This window comes from Sciurus carolinensis, unplaced genomic scaffold (genome assembly GCF_902686445.1).
Source record: "Sciurus carolinensis unplaced genomic scaffold, mSciCar1.2, whole genome shotgun sequence".
NCBI lineage: Eukaryota > Metazoa > Chordata > Mammalia > Rodentia > Sciuridae > Sciurus > Sciurus carolinensis.
Window position 1 is genome coordinate 763,445 of NW_025920148.1, and position 17,802 is coordinate 781,246.

Sequence of the window (17,802 nt, forward strand, 5' to 3'; positions counted from 1 at the left end):
TTCTCCTCAAGGCTTACTTACTTTTTGAAAATACCACATTCATTTTTATGAGAATGTCCATGGAATGGACTGCTTACCCTGCATTATTTTTCTTTTCTTTTTTTTTTTTTCTTTTGAATTTTTTTTGGCCATTTATTGGCATTTGTATCATAGAAAAGCATAGGTAATATATGGGATGATCAAGAAGCTCTTGGGCAGAAAAGTTTCTTTTTTGACTCACATTAATGAACATTACCTGTACAGCTTCCGGGGGAGTTGAAGAGCAGAGCTAATATAATGTAAACTCAAGCATCAGTACCCTAAAAATTAGCATAGCTCTCTTCCTTTAAAAACTGTTAGCCATGGGATTCTTCCAAATTGTATAATTAATAGTCAAGCAATGTTCTGAATAAACTAGAAGCAATTTGCTTGCACCAACAGCACCATGAGAATGTAAACTCCTGAAGACCAAGAGTCTCTTCATATTTTGCATGTGACAGGTACATAAAGAGTAAACATGAGACTACAATAACTCTGAAAAGCATTTAATTACATACATTGAGACTACAAAAACTAGTAGCATACTTTAGCATTTAGAACTATTAACATGACTGTTAAGGGTAACATTTAACTGTCTGAAATAACTGAACTGTTGACAACACTGTAATTTGTAGCCATATCATCATAATCATGCAGACATCTGAATATTGCTTGACTATTCCAGTATCTAACATGGACTGACAACATAGGACATTTAAAGAGAAGCTACTATCAATATAGCCCTTCCCTGACCATTGAAGTTGCCTTATAAGAATGAAAGAGTCAAGTGATTCTGAGATCTACAATGCTTATCCTTTAATCCCCCTGCCCCTACCCCAGGAAAACAAAGGCACACAGAACCAGTCTTTTCAGGGAACTTCAAGGTACTAAATGGCCAAGCTTGGACATCAGGTAAAGTAAGAAGTCACCCTAGTTCCACTATTATATACTGATGTGAGCTGTGCAGTTCCTGAGATCAAGAAACTAGTTTGATAGGTTCTCCTTAAAATAAGCAGTCAAAGACCATAGGCATTGTCACAACTGCATTAAACAAGGTATCACAAAACAAATAGTCTTTGGCTATTCCCCAGTCCTCTTCTTAGCTTTAAATCCTAACTTCCTTAACCATAAACATGAGGAAAAGCAAGCTAACCAAGTTATTGGCTTTTTTCTTTCTTTTCTTAAATTCTTACCATGTGTGCACGTATACACACACACACACACACACACACACACACACACACACACACTTCCTCTCTAAAAATGTACCCAGGAAGCCAATAGAGAAAGGTGACAAAGCAGAAGAGTATACCTTCCTACATAGTAAATGCCTATTGCAACATGGAACGACAGTAGTAAAACTCCACCTTGACTTCACTGAGGCTCTAGGTGGGCACTTGTTTCCATATTAAGCACTAGAAATATTTGACTTCAACAACTCTAAACCTCTGCTTTGAGAAACAAATAGGGTCTTTAGCCTTGAAACATTCACAAGTTATTTCTCACACAGATATATTCATACATTCATACTGTTTTAAAAGAAAGTACCTTTTGTAGGCTCTGTACCTAGAACATCTTTTTCATTTTGTTAACTGTTGATTACAGAGCCCTACAAAGCCAAGTAGTAATCACCTAATCTACTTTACAGCAAATGCACTGTATTATACATGCAAAACTGTTATTGCTGCTAAAAGTCTACCTCTTGAAAACTATTGGTTCATTTTATGGCTTTTTTTTTTTTTCGACAGGACATTTTCTTTCCTATATACTGTGCTGTTTTATATTCATTATGTTTTCCAAACTTTAAAAATTTAAATTCTTCAGAAATGGATTTTCCCAGGCACAAAATTATTTGAGTCAAAGTACAACTACTTTAAGTACACTAGTATCTAAACCTGGGTCCCTGGAAATCTACTACTATAATCTATCTATTCTAGACTGCTTGTTCATGAGATGCACCACATTAGAACATTTTTACATTTCTTAGCATACTAATGTAGAATCTGTGCTAATAAATCCTGGACTCTTAGTACTGAGATTTGAAAAACACTCAAGAAAATTAATACTTCCCAGTTCTCAAGAAAATGATTAGAGGTAGAAATTTCTTTTTACAGAAAACTCTTCTGCTTTCAAAACAAAATGACAGTTTTATATCTAAATGCAGAAAAGTAGAAAAAAGGGAAAATTATTTGACACTTACTGTAACTGAGGGCAAGAGTCCACTTATTATATGGCAATGTAGGTAGGCTTCATTTAAATAAGTTTCCAATGCTCATGAAAAGGTCTGAAATCCCATCAGTACACAATTCAGCAGATTCAGAAATAGGAAGAGCCTGAAACAATCTAGGACACTCCCAAACTATTGGTATTATTCTTGCATTAACATACATGCTGCTGACAGAATTAAATGGTCTACAGATTATATAAGTACTCTATGAAGCAATTACAGCATCTTAGTAGGACATGCAGAATGTAAAGCTATTTGTAGATGCAAAAAGAGTAGGAAAAATGAACCCAAAACATAATATGCCATAAAAGAACAAGCTGACCTCAAATTGAAATCATCACAAAATCATGAAAATGGGGCTTCATTTTGACTTGAAGTTTCATAAGATACAAAGGTAGCTAGCTGTTTCTAGCTAGCTCATGGAAAGTTTTTATATCCTCAAATATATTTTAAATAGTAAGTCCACATTTCTATGCATAAACAATTGTTTTTGGCCTTAATCTCCTTTCCCCAGGGAGAATATCACAGATTTAGGTATTTATGGGATGAAAAAAAGTCTAGAGTTTCCATTCTTTTACACTATTGGTTATTATCAATAACTCATCCTGAAGTTTAAAATTATTACTGGGCTCATGCACTAACCCCTAACATGGTTCTACAATATGCTACCAAGCACTAATGCTTACAAAACTATAAAAATCTCAAAATGGAAGACATTGGTGATTTTGTTGTTCTTAAATAACTTGTAACTTTTGTCCACAAGTATTAAAACATACACACACACACACACACACACATATATATATATATATATATATATATATATTTCTATTGTGCATATCCCATTTTTGCTTGACTTTTCAAAGAAAAACCTGCCAGTTAACATGGATGAGCAAAAGAAAGGAAGCACAAATGCAAATTGAAGCATTTATAAAATTAGTTTTTGCCATTAAGAATGGAACCAACATAGACCAGAGAAAAATGCAAGTGTATTAAGTAAATACTGGGCAACTACAACTGGAATTCGCCCATGTTGTTAAATTCCATCTAATGTTAATTATTTAAGATGTGGGAACAATTCCTTTGAAAAAGAACATTAACACTGGTTCTCAGCTATAAATTAGAAAATACGGAGAAGGTGAATCTGATACCTGTTCAAGCAAGTGCATCAGAGCTGGTTTCACTGGTGCTTATATCCCTTGCCCAAAAATTTGACAAGAAGACATGGGGAAAATAGATAAAACACCTGGAAGGTACAACCTATCAATGATGACATTCCCAGTATACCAGTGGGACCTATGTATATAGTCTTTCTGTCTTTAACAATTCCAAAATACTAAAGGAAAATAACAGGAAGTGGCATGTGGGGTTACTTAAAGAGAAATCTAAGTTATCTTCATTTTTTTTTTGGAGGAGTGTTACTGGGGATTAAACTCAGGGGCACTAGACTACTGAGCCATATCCCAGCCCTATTTTGTATTTTATTTAGAGACAGAATCTCACTGAGTTGCTTATCACCTTGCTTTTGCTGAGGCTCACTTTGAACATGAGATGATCCTGCTCAGCCATCTGAGCTGCTGGGATTACAGGCATGTGCCACCATGCCCAGCTCTGTTACCTTTAACCAAATTATTACTATTATGATTTCCCACTTAGTAAATACTCTCTATTAAAATAAATTTTTAAAAAATTATACATTTTAGGTACACTATTTTGTGGAAAAGCAATTACATTAGAATCAAATTGGTTGACCAATCCAATCATAACAATGTTCAACAATTCCCATTTTTGGCAACTTCTACCACTCTCAATTTTTGGTATATCTGCTGTATGTTCCCAGCATCACAGCATCTCTGGTCCTTAGCAACCATTCAAGAAAACAGATGATCCAGTAATACTATCTATTCTTAATTTTATCAAATAAGTTTAAGATTCTTTCTCTACTAATAAATTTTTCATGCTTCTTATGAAAGGTTTGACATCATACAATGTTTCTGTTTGTTTGGAAGCAAGGACAGTTTTCCAATATAGTCTTCATCATTTAACTGTTAATGGGGAAAAAAAGGAAATTTCATATTTCTTGAGTTTTTCCAAACCCTGAATTTCTTCTCAATCTATGGTGAATGAAACACAAGATTCATGCTTCTTATTGGAATTATTTTTCTTTTTGAGGTTTTTCTCAGATCCAGAATTTCTTCTAAATCTACAATGAATCAACTACAGCATTGGGAACATTGTCTCTGAGATGGACCATTTACTGATGCGAAAGTTCAATTTCAAGTGTGGAAATTTACCTGAGTCCCAGCCTTTTCAGTTTCACATTATACCTACCACCTAGAAAAATAAATCAGGGAACCCATCTGGGTTGAAGAAAAAGAGTTACTTATGACTTTGCAAAAAAAATGGGACAATATAATGTAAAGTTCCCAAAAAGTCAAATGGTGCTACATAAGACATTTTTGCTTTTTTTTTTCCTCAGGAAAAAGAAGTTATATAAAAACTTCTCATTTTTTTTTCTTCTATTTCTCTATGTCCAAAGTATTGAGGGCCATCGTGGACAAGATGGCACCTGGCAGTGAGCCAAAGGGCACTGGATACCAAAATAAGGAAGTACACAAAAAGGTTGCTTGTCTACTAGTTCCTTAGAGACTTATGACATGTTAACGCCAGGCTCTAGGATTGGTTATCTAATATCATGTTGCGTGTGGACAGCTCATGATTCATATAGTGCTATGCTGATATTCTTCTGCATGCTCTCCTGCGTGAAAGAAAGCTTTGCTATAATTGGCTGATAAGCTAGGAGCCTGGGGGAAGAGAGAGGGCCAGGGTAGAATAAGGAAGATAGGGAGAACAAAGGAGGCAGGAAAACAGGGAGGACACAATAAATCTCATCAACAAAAGATTGGTGGTGTCTCCTTTCTCCACGAAGGTTCCACTGGATGGAACACCAAAGTTGAAGGCAGGTTATACTATAGGGTCCATCACACCATCTTAACTAAAAAAACTACTCTTGCTACTTTTCTTCCAGCTTTGGTCACAAAATTTACTCTACTCTGCTATGTGACTCCACAAAAACAGGTGAATTAAACTGTAGTACAGCAGCCTCTCATCTTAGGTAAACAGGGTTCCATTGAAAAGATAGAAAAAACTTGCACCTGTGTAAGTATGAGGCTATTCCCAAACTGCCCTCAACCCCTCATAAAAGCTGCAAAGAATTTTTGTCTCGTCTCTTATCTTATCTGTAAAGGCCAGGTGGCTGACCCAAAAAGCAAACTTAAACATAATGACAACCCTCCTCTCAGAGGTCAGGGTGACACAGAACTTAAACTAACATGCTTTGTATACAATTTTATATGTTAACCAATTAAAATGAACACTGTAAAACTGCTTGCCTTTCATTATAAAAACCCTGCTAAACAAGGGCTCAGGGCCTCTTAGCATCACTGATTACTGAGTGCGCAGAGGACCAGGCTTGATCTTGCTAATAAATGACTCTTTGTTGCTTGCATTGATCGTGGTCTCTTGTGGTTTTTGTGGGGTCTTAAGCTGCTGGACATAACATCTTGGGGCTCACCCGGGATGCCCCAAGCCCACCCAGACACCTGATCATAGAGTCATAAGTGACACCTTCGGCTGGTGAGTAAGGCATTGTTGCATTTTTCTGGTCTGGATTGCCTGCAGGTTCTGGTTCTGGGCTGGCAATGTCCTGGCGGATGCGCTCTAGGACCCCAGAAGGGTCTCAGGAGATGTCCCCTCAACCCATCAGGGCAACTCTTTGTCACATCTGGGCAACTTTCATGTTGCATCTGGGAAGCCTTTGTGTTGCATCTGGGCGACTCTTTGTTGCATCTGGGTGAGTCTTTGTCACATCTGGGCAACATTCGTGTTGCATCTGGGCAACATTTGTGTTGTATCTGGGTGACTCTTTGTTGCATCTGGGTGAGTCTTTTTCACATCTGGGCAACTTTCGTGTTGCATCTGGGCAACCTTTGTGTTGCATCTGGGCGACTCTTTGTCACAATCGGAAATTGTTTGTTTTTGTTGACAAAATACCAACTAGCCAATTTTGATTTAGCGCACTATGTGTCTGTCTGTTTGTGTATTGTACCGTACGCTCTTTACTCTTGTCTCATATTAAATTATTCATTGTGTTAATCCATTCTTAGGCTTAGGGATACTCATTGCAGGGTACTTTACAGTCCTTCTCCTTGTTCCTGAGAGATTTGTTTACTCCAATCCCCCTAGGCAGAGAGCTCAGCAGCTCCATTCCTCAAAAGTAGTGAGAAATAATGTTTTGCAATTTTCTGCATTCAAACCTAACCTGATTTCTCAACCAGGAAGAAAAAGGGTTAAAAAGTCCTAGGTGATCCCCCCTCCCTCCTGCCTGGCCTAGCTGAAGCCTGCATTGGAATGCAGACTGCAGAAGTCTCTGTGGGAAGTGGGGGTGACCTGAGGGGGGGGAATTATCTGTTTTAAACTCTCGGGCTGCTACACAGAACTAACTCATTTGCTAGGATTCTTGTTTTGTTTTGTTTTTCTTTAATGCTGTATTTTTGAGTTCAGAATTTTGATCCTACATAATACCTAGGCTAATGATTTTTTTTATTTTTGATCAGTTTTATTTTTATCGAACTCTAGAGTTACTTTTAAACATCTGTTACATTGCAATGGAGATAAACATTACAAGGTCTTTGCTTTTGTAATAAGCATGCATAAAATTAAAATTTTAAAAAGAATCCAAATCCTTTTATTCATGTGATTTAAAGGGGTTCAATCTGAATTGGGTAAACAATTAAAAGTAAAATGTCTTTAGAAATAACTCACAAGTCTCTAGGTGGTCAAACTAATGAAATGTTGATATTAAACATTGTCTAATATCAATTGTTTCTAGGACTTTTCTTCAACAGGAAAGAGATGGCAAATACTGCTCAGGACACTTGTCTGATATCTTGCTTTTTTCAAAATAAGTAAATTAAATTCGATATGTATGGAACTACTCAAATGTATTTGTTGGTGACATCTGATTAATTTGCAAAGTTAAAATGCTAATTTTTAAATAACATCAAGTGCTCTTAAGTCCTTAAATTCCATCGAGTAACATACTTAAACATTATTGGTGTTTTCATAGGTTGGTAAATTAAAAAGTCTTTAACATTATTTTGTGTCATTACTAAAAACAAGGTTATTAAGAGTCATGTTCTAACAGGTAAAACCCCAAGCCAGAGGGTGAGTGTTCCATCTGCTCCCTTACCACTTCCACCTGCTCCCCCTGCAGTTCTGCAAAGTTCCAAGGAGGTCTTAGATTTGGATTTAGAGTTACCATCTCCCCTTTCACTGTATTTTAGTTACAGTAGTATAAACAACAAAGTATTTTATCTTGTTAAATTGGAGTAATTTGTCTAAATTCAAAAATTTCATAAGAGTTGTCTCAGAATGTGGACAAAAAGGGGTCAACAGATAGGAAAGAGAAAATAAAAGGTTCTGGGTATGGAAATATATTTAACAAAAAGGAAAAGGAAATGTTTCTGGGTAAGAAAGAGCTTGTGTGATGGAATACAAGAGGGTCTAAGTAAGTGCTAAGAAAGTCTGTGTGTAAGTAAAGGGCAAGTTTTAACAAGTTTGTGTGTAACTAAGTTGGCTATATGTATAGGAGACAGTTGAAGCTATTTAAGGCTTTTTCTAAGGTGAAATACTAATGTTCTGATATAAGCCAAAGTTTAACCTATATGGTAAAATGACATGGTAAAATGACAAGGATTTCTTAGAAACACTAATTTACTCTTAACTTTGTGTCTATTAAGTTTTATTCTTTAAAACAATTAGTCTTAAAAATTGGGGTTTATACAATTATGGTTAAACAACTGTTAAGAGTATTATGCTAAATATTACAAAACAAGTCTAATGCACATACAAGTTTAGGAAATTTAAACAGTAAATGAAGTGGGGCCATGGGCCATTTTTCTGTTTCCCTCTTTGGCTTCTTTCTATGAGGAAAAACTCCACTGAAAGTCATTTTATAAAATGAAGTACAAGGGTCAGGAAGTAAGAGGTTCCCACTTTTCCTTGTGTAAATGGCAAGGCATTTATCAGACACAGATACTAATTTCCCAGTGTGCTTTGGGAACTGCGTTGCCCAACATTATGATTTGAACAAATGAGGAAATATAAACCTAGGAAGGTGAACAGTGGCATTCTCAAGGTCACTCAGCGAGACAGTTTTGGACTTGGACTCACTGATTTCAAGATGGCACTCTTTGTCTTACCATTCACCCCTCGAGAAGCAGAAGAGCTCATCAGATGCAAAAGAATGGGAATTCTGGGCAGGGCAGGACAGGAGCAAAGAACCTAGAACACTCCTTGATAGCCACCAATGAAAGACCAACCCTCCAAAAAATAATTCCTGAAAAAATCCTTTCACTCAAAATAAATGCACCCCCAATCAGTTTCGTTGGTTACATTTTTAAAAACCTGATACTTTGTATTTGAAACCAAAACCAAATAAATAAACAAAAGCATAAATATGTGCTCTACAGAGATCATCTAACTGTGACCAAGGGCCAAAAGCAGGGTGGACAAGGGCAAATTCTACATGAACCTCATCCACTACAAGGGGGGAGTTCCAGTAGGGTCTTTTGTATGTTATACAGGATTGGAAGTAAGATATTTTTTAAAGAAAGCATTACATAGTCTAAAAATAAAAGTTTGAAACTCAAAAGAAAAAGAGTATTATGCTATGTTACAGAGTCTAAACTTTTCTTTAAAAACTGAATTTAGTAAGACTAAAGTGTCAAGGTAATTGTGAAATGGTCACTCTTTGTATATTAAATGTATTCATATTTTCCAGGGATACAAGTTTTTAAAGCAGAAAATTTGTCAAGCGCTATTCTCCAGAATAAACTTGTCTGTAATGGTAATTTTAAACTTAAAGAGTACATTTTATTGGGAATTTATTTCTATCATTTAATGTTCTATTATGGGACCTATTAGCAGTAAGGTATATGTAAAATTGGTTACTTATTTCACTGAGATAAAAATTTAAATGTAAATGTATTACTAAGAGTTAGTGACAGCCTACTTGGGATGACTGTCAGTAGTTACTCTGGATCCTATTCACAACTGAGGAGCATGAGAGAATCCAGATGGAAGTCAGAAAGTTGGTCCCAGGTGATGATGGACAACCCACTGTAAACCCTGATGTAATTAATGCTTTATTCCCCTTGTCCAGGTCTCCACAAGATGAATGGGACTACAATACAGCTGAAGGTAGAAAGAGGCTCCAGGTTTACCACCAGACTCTAATGGGGGGTCTCTGGGCAGCAGCTCGTAAGCCCACTAATTTGACCAAGGTGTAATCATCACACAAGAAAGGCAGGAATCACCCTCAGCTTATTTAGAAAGATTAATGGAGGCATTTAGATGGTACACACCTATGAATCCAGAGTCACCTGAGAATCAGGCAGCAGTAGTAATGAGCTTTGTTAACCAGGCAGCACCAGATATAAGGTGTAAGTTACAGAGAATAGAGGACTTAGAAGGGAAAATTATTCAAGACTTAATGAGAATAGTCCAGCGGGTATTCAATAACAGAGATGCACCAGAAGAAAAACAGCTTAGGGCTACTAGGGAAATGACTAAAGCATTAGCAGTAGCAGCGCAGGGCTGAAGGAAAGAAAAAGAAAGAAACAAACTCCCGGGCAATCGACCACCACCTGGGAACTCCAGGGCACATGATCTGGGTCAGAATCAGTGTGCCTACTATAAGGAGAAAGGTCATTGGGCTAGAGAATGCCCTAAAAAAAAGAAGCCATAGATCCAGAGATGGTAAATGGACAACTAAGAGACCATCAGTACTGGTCACCCAAGATGAAATGCATGATTAGGGGCAACAGGGTTCAGAACCTCTCCCCGAATCTAGGGTAACTCTGAAAGTGGAGGGGACTCCAGTGCAATTTTTGGTGGATACAGGAGCTCAATATTCAGCTTTGACTGACCCTCAAGGAAAGATTTCAACAAGCCCCTCATGGGTGCAAGGGGCTACGGGGATTAAAAGGTGCCCTTGGATGACCAAAAGAACAATAGACTTGGGAATGGGAAAAGTGTCCCACTCATTCTTAGTCATACCCAACAGCTCCTATCCCGTTTTGGGAAGAGATTTATTAACCAAAATCAGGGCCCAAATTTATTTTCACCCCAAAGGTGCCCAGGTAACAGATGGACAATGAAAATTGTTACCTATGCTAACTCTTACTTTGGAGGATGAATATCGGCTACACCAGCAGCCGCAATCCCCTGATAAAAACATGGAAGACTGGGTACAGCAGTTCCCAGATGCTCGGGCAGAGACTGGGGGAATTGGGTTAACTAAACATCAGCCCACACTCTATATAGAAACAAAACCAGGAGCTAACCCCGTTAGGGTTAAACAATACCCCATGACCAGGGAGGCTCAAACAGGAATAACCCCCCACATCAGGCGACTACTGAACCAAGGGGTACTATGACCTTGCCAGTCAGCATGGAACACTCCCCTGCTTCCAATGTGGAAGCCCAACTCAGATGAGTACCGCCCAGTACAGGACCTACGAGAGGTAAACAAAAGTGTGGCGGACATACACCCTACTGTGCCTAATCCATATACACTTCTGAGTGTGCTTCCTCCTTACAGACAATGGTGCTGGATTTAAAAGATGCTGATAAATTGACTATGGGACAAGAATTACATGTGATCATTCCACATGCTATTGAGGGAATCCTGAGACAACCTCCAGATCGATGGCTCAGTAATGCTCAGCTCACACATTATCAGAGCCTATTGCTTCACCCTCTCAGGATTATTTTTCAGGCACCCTCAGTTCTCAGTTCTGCTATGCTTCTACCTGACCCTGACCTGAGCACACCTGTACATGACTGCTCAGAAGTCCTAGCCTAGGTTCATGGGCTTAGAGAAGACCTGCAAGATCATTCGCTGCTCGATGCAGATGCAGTGTGGTTCATGAATGGGAGCAGCTTTTGACATCAGGTTCAAAGATAAGACAGCACAAGAAATAGCCCTCCAGAGAGACTTGATCACAGTTGCTCAACTCCCAGACTCTGGCCCATGAACCCTTCCAAAAGACCCAACTTACACAGAAGAGGACTTATCATGGATTTGCCAGCAGCCACTAGCCCAATGCTTAGAGGGGTGGTGGAAAGACTCTGAAAGCCAGAAAATACTTCCAGAACTGATGGGACAGAAAGTGTTGCAAAGGCTCCACCAGACCACCCACATGGGGACAAGAAAATTACAGAACTTGATGCAGCAAGCAGAAATTAGAATTAAAGGTGTGCAAAATAAGATAGAACAGATTGTCAAAAGTTGCAGGGTTTGTAAGTTAACAAATGCAGAATATAGTAAGTGGGAATCAGGAAATAGATTAAGGGGAGATAGGCCAGGGGCATATTGGGAAGTTGATTTCACTGAAGTAAAACCTGGAAAGTATGGGTATAAATACTTATTAGTCTTTGTAGATACTTTTTCAGGAGGGGTTGAAGCGTTTCCCACCAAGCGAGAAATGGCACAAATAGGGGCTAAAAAGATTTTAGAAGACCTCCTGCCAAGGTATGGATTTCCTGTAATGATAGGGTCAGACAACAGGCCAGCATTTACTTCACAGGTAAATCAGGGGCTGGCTTCAGTACTTGGGGCAAATTGGAAGCTACATTGTGCTTATCTACCCTAAAGCTCAGGACAGGTAGAAAGAATGAACAGAACTTTAAAAGAGACCTTGACTAAATTAACCATGGAGACTGGAAGTAACTGGGTGGCTCTCCTTCCTTATGCCCTATATCAGGTGCATAATTCTCCCTACAAGATGGGACTCACCGCTTATGAAATCATGTTCAGGACCCCACCTCCAATACTCCCTTATCTGACTGAGTTGCTCCTAAAAGAAGAAAATGTAGATGATTTTGAACTTTTATTTTCCCTCCAGGCCCTGCAGAGGGCCCACAGAGAAGTTTGGCCAAAGTTCAAAAGCCTGTACGAGTCAGGCCCACCTCCTGTTCCTCAGAAATTCCACCTGGGTGATTGGGTCCTAGTGAAGTGACACCAACAGAGTAACCTGGAACCATGGTGGAAGGGCCTCTACATGGTCATTTTGACTACACCCACCACTCTCAAAGTTGACGGCGTTGCCTCCTGGATTCATCACACCCATGTCAAGCCACCTGAAACCCTTTCCAACATTGTGCTTCCTGCCCTAGATGACTCTATGTGGAGAGTGGACAGGTCCAAAGACAACCCACTAAAGATCAAGATTTGCCACCACAGACTGGCTATGTTCTTACTTTTGCTTTGTTATTTTGCCCTGGCCACAACCGCAGCTGTAGCTCCAGTTTTTGGAGCCACCAACCTCAACCCACATCAGCCTCATGAAATCACCTGGGAGGTAACCAACCCGGTGGCAAGAGTTCCCAGTCTGACAGACTGAATACCACCCTTTATGGACATGGTGGCCTGAACTGCAAGTAGACCTTTGCACTTCAGCAAATGGGGCTTTTTCTGTGGGAACAGGCACTATTAGTATTAATGAAAAATTACACCTAAGTAAACAGGCCCTTTCAGATACAGTTAGTGAGAGAACAAGGAAATTTAACTGTGCTTATGCTCATGGGAGGGAGAAACTTCAGCATCTCCCCTTCTATGTATGTCCTGGTTATTCTCACCAGAAAGAATGTAGAGGGGAAGAATCTTATTTCTGTGCTAAATGGGGATGTGAAACTACAGGGCAGGCTTATTGGATAAAAGCCTCTCATGATTTAATTGAAGTCAAGTGAGGTAAAAAAGCTTCATGTAACAATAGTTGTAACCCCCTCTTAATCACCTTCACCAATAAGGGAAAGCAGGGTATAGACAATGGATAAGAACCCGATCATGGGGGTTACGCCTCTATGCTGAGGGACCTGATTTAGGGGTTTCATTCACTGTTCGGATGATTATAAAGCTTTTCACCCAGAAATTAGGCTTAACCGAATTTTACACCCTCCAACCTAAAAAATTCTGGTCATTCCCCCTACCCGAGGTCCAAAAATTATTAAATCAGTTACTAGCTTCCCAAATACCCCACAAACAACCACCCACTCCTTAAGTTCCCCCTACTTAAGGACTAAACAACCCCATGAACAGTCAATTGTAGATCCAATTCAAACATAAACTCATCCCCTTCTGAGCCTTTTGTCTTGGTCCTTCCTGGTGCTCAATGCCACCCACCCTAATTTGACCAGGTCCTGTTGGCTCTGCTATGACACTGTTCCCCCATATTAGGAGGGAGTAGCAATACAAGTGTAGTTACTATCTCCACCAAGTTCCAGGATTGCCATTGGTGATCTAAACAGTCCCTAACCCTAGAGCAAGTGTCAGGGCAAGGGCTCTGTTTAGGAACAATGCCCCATGCCAGCTGGTCCCTCTGTCACTCAACATGGGGACTCCAACCTGAGGCAGAAAACTCTTTTATAATATCCCACAATGATACCTGGTGGACTTGCTCCTTTGGACTCACCCCCTGTGTCCACTGGAGTGTGTTAAAACACAGAATTACTGTGTTCTAGTCAGATTGGTTTTGTGGCTAATTTACCATGGGCACCAGAGTTTTATGACTATGATTGAACAAGGATGGGACATGAAACAGAACCCCATTCAACAAAAATGGGAATCTATTACCGCTCTAACTCTTAGTCTGCTGCTCGGGGCTAGCTTGGGAGGGTTATTAATTGGAGTAGCATCCTTAGTCACTCAGAACCAACATTATTCCAATCTAACAGCAGCAATAGCTGCGGACATAGAGCGTTTAGAAGATTCAATCTCTCATTTACAACAATTTTTAACTTCCCTAGCTGAAGTGGTCTTACAAAATAGATGAGGTTTGGACTTAATATTTTTACAACAAGGAGGCTTTTGTGTTGCCATAGGAGAAGAATGTTGTTTTTATATAGATCACTCTGGGAAAATCAAGGAAAATATGGCAAAAGTCAGAGAAGGACTAACAAACAGAAAGAAAGAATGGGAAGCTAGTCAGAGCTGGTTTGAATCATGGTTCAAATTTTCCCCTAGGTTAACTACTCTGGTGTCTGCTATAGTGGGACCCCTAATATTGTCGCTACTAGTTTTAACTATAGGACTTTGTATAATCAATAAGTTAATTGCCTTTGTTAAAGAAAGAATAAATATGGTACAGCTAATGGTGCTAAAGGCCAAATATCAGCCCATTAAGCAGCAAGAATTAAAACAATAGAGACCCAAGATTGGCTCGCTAAATGTTCTTGGAGAGGGGGGAATGAAAAGATAGAATATGCTTGCACCTGTGTAAATACAAGGCTCTTCCCAAACTGCCCTCAACCCCTCATAAAAGCTGCAAAGAATTTTCAACTCACCTCTTATCTTATCTGTAAAGGTCAGGTGGCTGACCCAAAAAGCAAACTTAAACATAATGACAACCCTCCTCTCAGAGGTCAGGGTGACACAGAACTTAAACTAACATGCTTTGTATACAATTTTATATGTTAACCAATTAAAATGAACACTGTAAAACTGCTTGCCTTTCATTATAAAAACCCTGCTAAACAAGGGCTTGGGGCCTCTTAGCATCACCGGTTATCGAGTGCGTGGAGGACCAGGCTTGATCTTGCTAATAAATGACTCTTTGTTGCTTGCATTGATCGTGGTCTCTTGTGGTCTTTGTGGGGTCTCGAGCCGCTGGGCACAACACCATCATGGATTCAAACTGGGTTGTATGCTTTTACCATTCTTTCAACTAAGCATGCATTCACAGAATTAGCTTTTACACTATTTGGTCCTCTTCATGAAGAATGAAAAAAAACTTAAAAATAGCAAAGTTTCCAAGACCTTTGAAAAAGTCAACAGTTTCTTTCTCCAGGAGAAAAATCCCTCCTTTCATCCAAAAATGTGGATTTACACATGTTAAAATTTGTATTTGTACAGACTCTAGGTATATCAGATATGAAACCAATCAATCTTGATACCTTCTCTTTATGATTCTTTATCATATCAAAGGATTAAATTTCCAGTAAATCTATGTCACAAGAAGAACCAGGATTTGGAGATGTGTGTCACTTTTTAACTTCTCCTTCTTTTCAAATTACAACAAGTATTTGGAATTTACTGCTGCAGTCTTAAATATGCTTATCATAATAGTGGCCAAAACAGGAAGACATGTTTTAAAAACCCTGAAGTCATCCACACTTTCCATTTGTTAGTCTTCTTGTTGGGAATAAAAGGCAAAGTATTCACAAATACCATAACTTAAGTAACTGTTTCAAATTACACATCGGCCTTTGGCTTTCAAAATAATGTTTTTAAAATTAAGCAAGTTGCAGAAGACCCATATCACTTGCATTTTTCTTTCTGGAGAGGTCAGCAGGATAACTGAATCCTAAGGTCTTCCTCCTGTGTTGAATATGAAAGGTGAAACAAAAGAAAAGCTGTTTTTTTCATTCCAAACCATGGAGGTAATGTGTAGAAAGGTATCCATATTTCAGTAGGGAAAGTTGCTGGATGAAAGAAGCAGGACTACACACTCTAGAAGACAACATAGAAATACCCGCCACATCCTGAGTTCAAAATTTTGTTGAGACAAATAGAAAAGAACCTAAATATCAAGAAAGTGTTCATTCTGTGTGATTAGTATTCTTGCATGGTCCAGCAGATACAATTGGCTTCCCAGGGGACTGTCAGTCCCCAAACCAGAAGCCAAATGGCCAGATGCCCCTCCTCTCCTCACTGCACCATCTTCTACCCTGCACTCTTGACAGCTTTACTCCCAAGATTTCCTTAAAACCCTGTCTTCTCCAGAAACTGCTCCAGCAAACAGCAAGATCTCCCCTTCATCCTATTTCCCAAAGGATACATCAGCACTCTGGGCTTACAACTATTTCCTATATTGAAGAGGACCACACAATTTCACAAGAGCAGTACTTTCCAATTAACTATAAATCTCTGACAGCAAAGACTACTTCAAGAATTATCTGTCTATCTAAAGAAACTTAGGGTACTATAAAATCAAAATGAGCTCTCTAAAATATTTCCTGGATTGGATTACCTCAGTTCTTCAAACATGATCCAAGAGAGAGGCCTACTATTCCAATTACACTATGATCCATCCTTCTCCATAACTGAGGATCTTGAAATACTTACTGATAAATAGTAGGAACCACACACTCAGTTCTACAAGTGAAAAAGAAGATACGCCAGGTTTTACATGGGATAATCACTAAGTATAAGGTGATTCTGAATTATTTAAATGCTATTAAGAATATGAAAATTATGCCTAAAATAGTAGAAATTTGTAATAAAAAATAAAAACATAAATTATATACTTAAATCAAGTTTAGAAAACACATTATTCCATATTAGCTCAATTTAAAAGTTTGTTAAGTTTGATCATTGAAGACATTTTTGTATATATGTAAGCACTTGGTAAATTACATAATGTATGACTAAAACTACTAGTGATGGGTCAATATGGTCTTAGGTTTCAAATCAAATCATAACTGACATACAAGAAAAAAGGCAGTTTACATTATTACTAAATATGGAAAGACTATGAATCTTTCTTAAGACAGGTAATAACAGTTACAGCTTACATTTCTTATTAACCATGTGTCAAGTACTGATGACTGAGAATTAACCTATTTTCTTATCTGTAATATTGTATATTACATATCTTATAAGGTTGTGTGATGAGTAAACCAGAAATAAAAAAAAATTGAGAGTTGCAACAGGTAAGTGGTCAGCAAAAGAGCTACTATTGTTACTACTTGGGACAGTTCAACTAACCAGTTTTATTGTTACCACCAAGAACAAGACTGGGGCTGGTCAAGACAGAAGCATTTAGGACAAGACCCACACTTGGGTAGTGGACCATGACAAGAGTGTATTTGACACTACTACCTTAGGACTTTGTAATTAAGAGCCCACATGTCAAATCACAGGCATTAAATCTGAAATTCAATTTTAGAGTCAAATCAGAGAATGTGACCTTGACTTTGAAAGAAACATGTCCTTATTCTGAAACTTGGTGAGTTGCAAATGATGACTTGGCCAATGTGTACTTGGACCACAGTGTTCTAAGACTTCTCAAAGACATCTTAAATAATAGTTGGGAGACTGGAGCACAAGAACAGATAAGAGAAATTTATATGGACAGGAATAGGAAGTAAATAATAACTTCAAGGTCCCTTAGAACAACACAAACAATGAGCTCTATACACAACTAGGGAATCTGCTTTTTGCAGTCATTGAATGCTGAGCCCCCATAAGAAAGATGACAAGTCAGGTAAGCTTCACTGATTTTGGACTAATTTAAATAGATGCAAAACACTGTTTTTAAAATGTAATGCAAGGTTAAGAGCGTAAGATATTTAAAGTTTGATAAATTTCAACATAATTGGCAAAGAAAAAGCATCTTCCAGATTTACAGTACCTGTCTGCTCTGCAACATCTACTTTTACATCATTAACCTCAAGATCTTCTTCTCCATTCAGCAAAACTTTTCCATTATGGT

General features: G+C 38.4%; 1 pseudogene; it reads right to left on the reverse strand.

Moving 5' to 3' along the window:
* Positions 1-17,459: 17,459 nt before the first annotated feature.
* On the reverse strand, positions 17,460-17,585 carry LOC124974441 (uncharacterized; annotated as a pseudogene).
* Between the last annotated feature and the right edge of the window lie 217 nt (positions 17,586-17,802).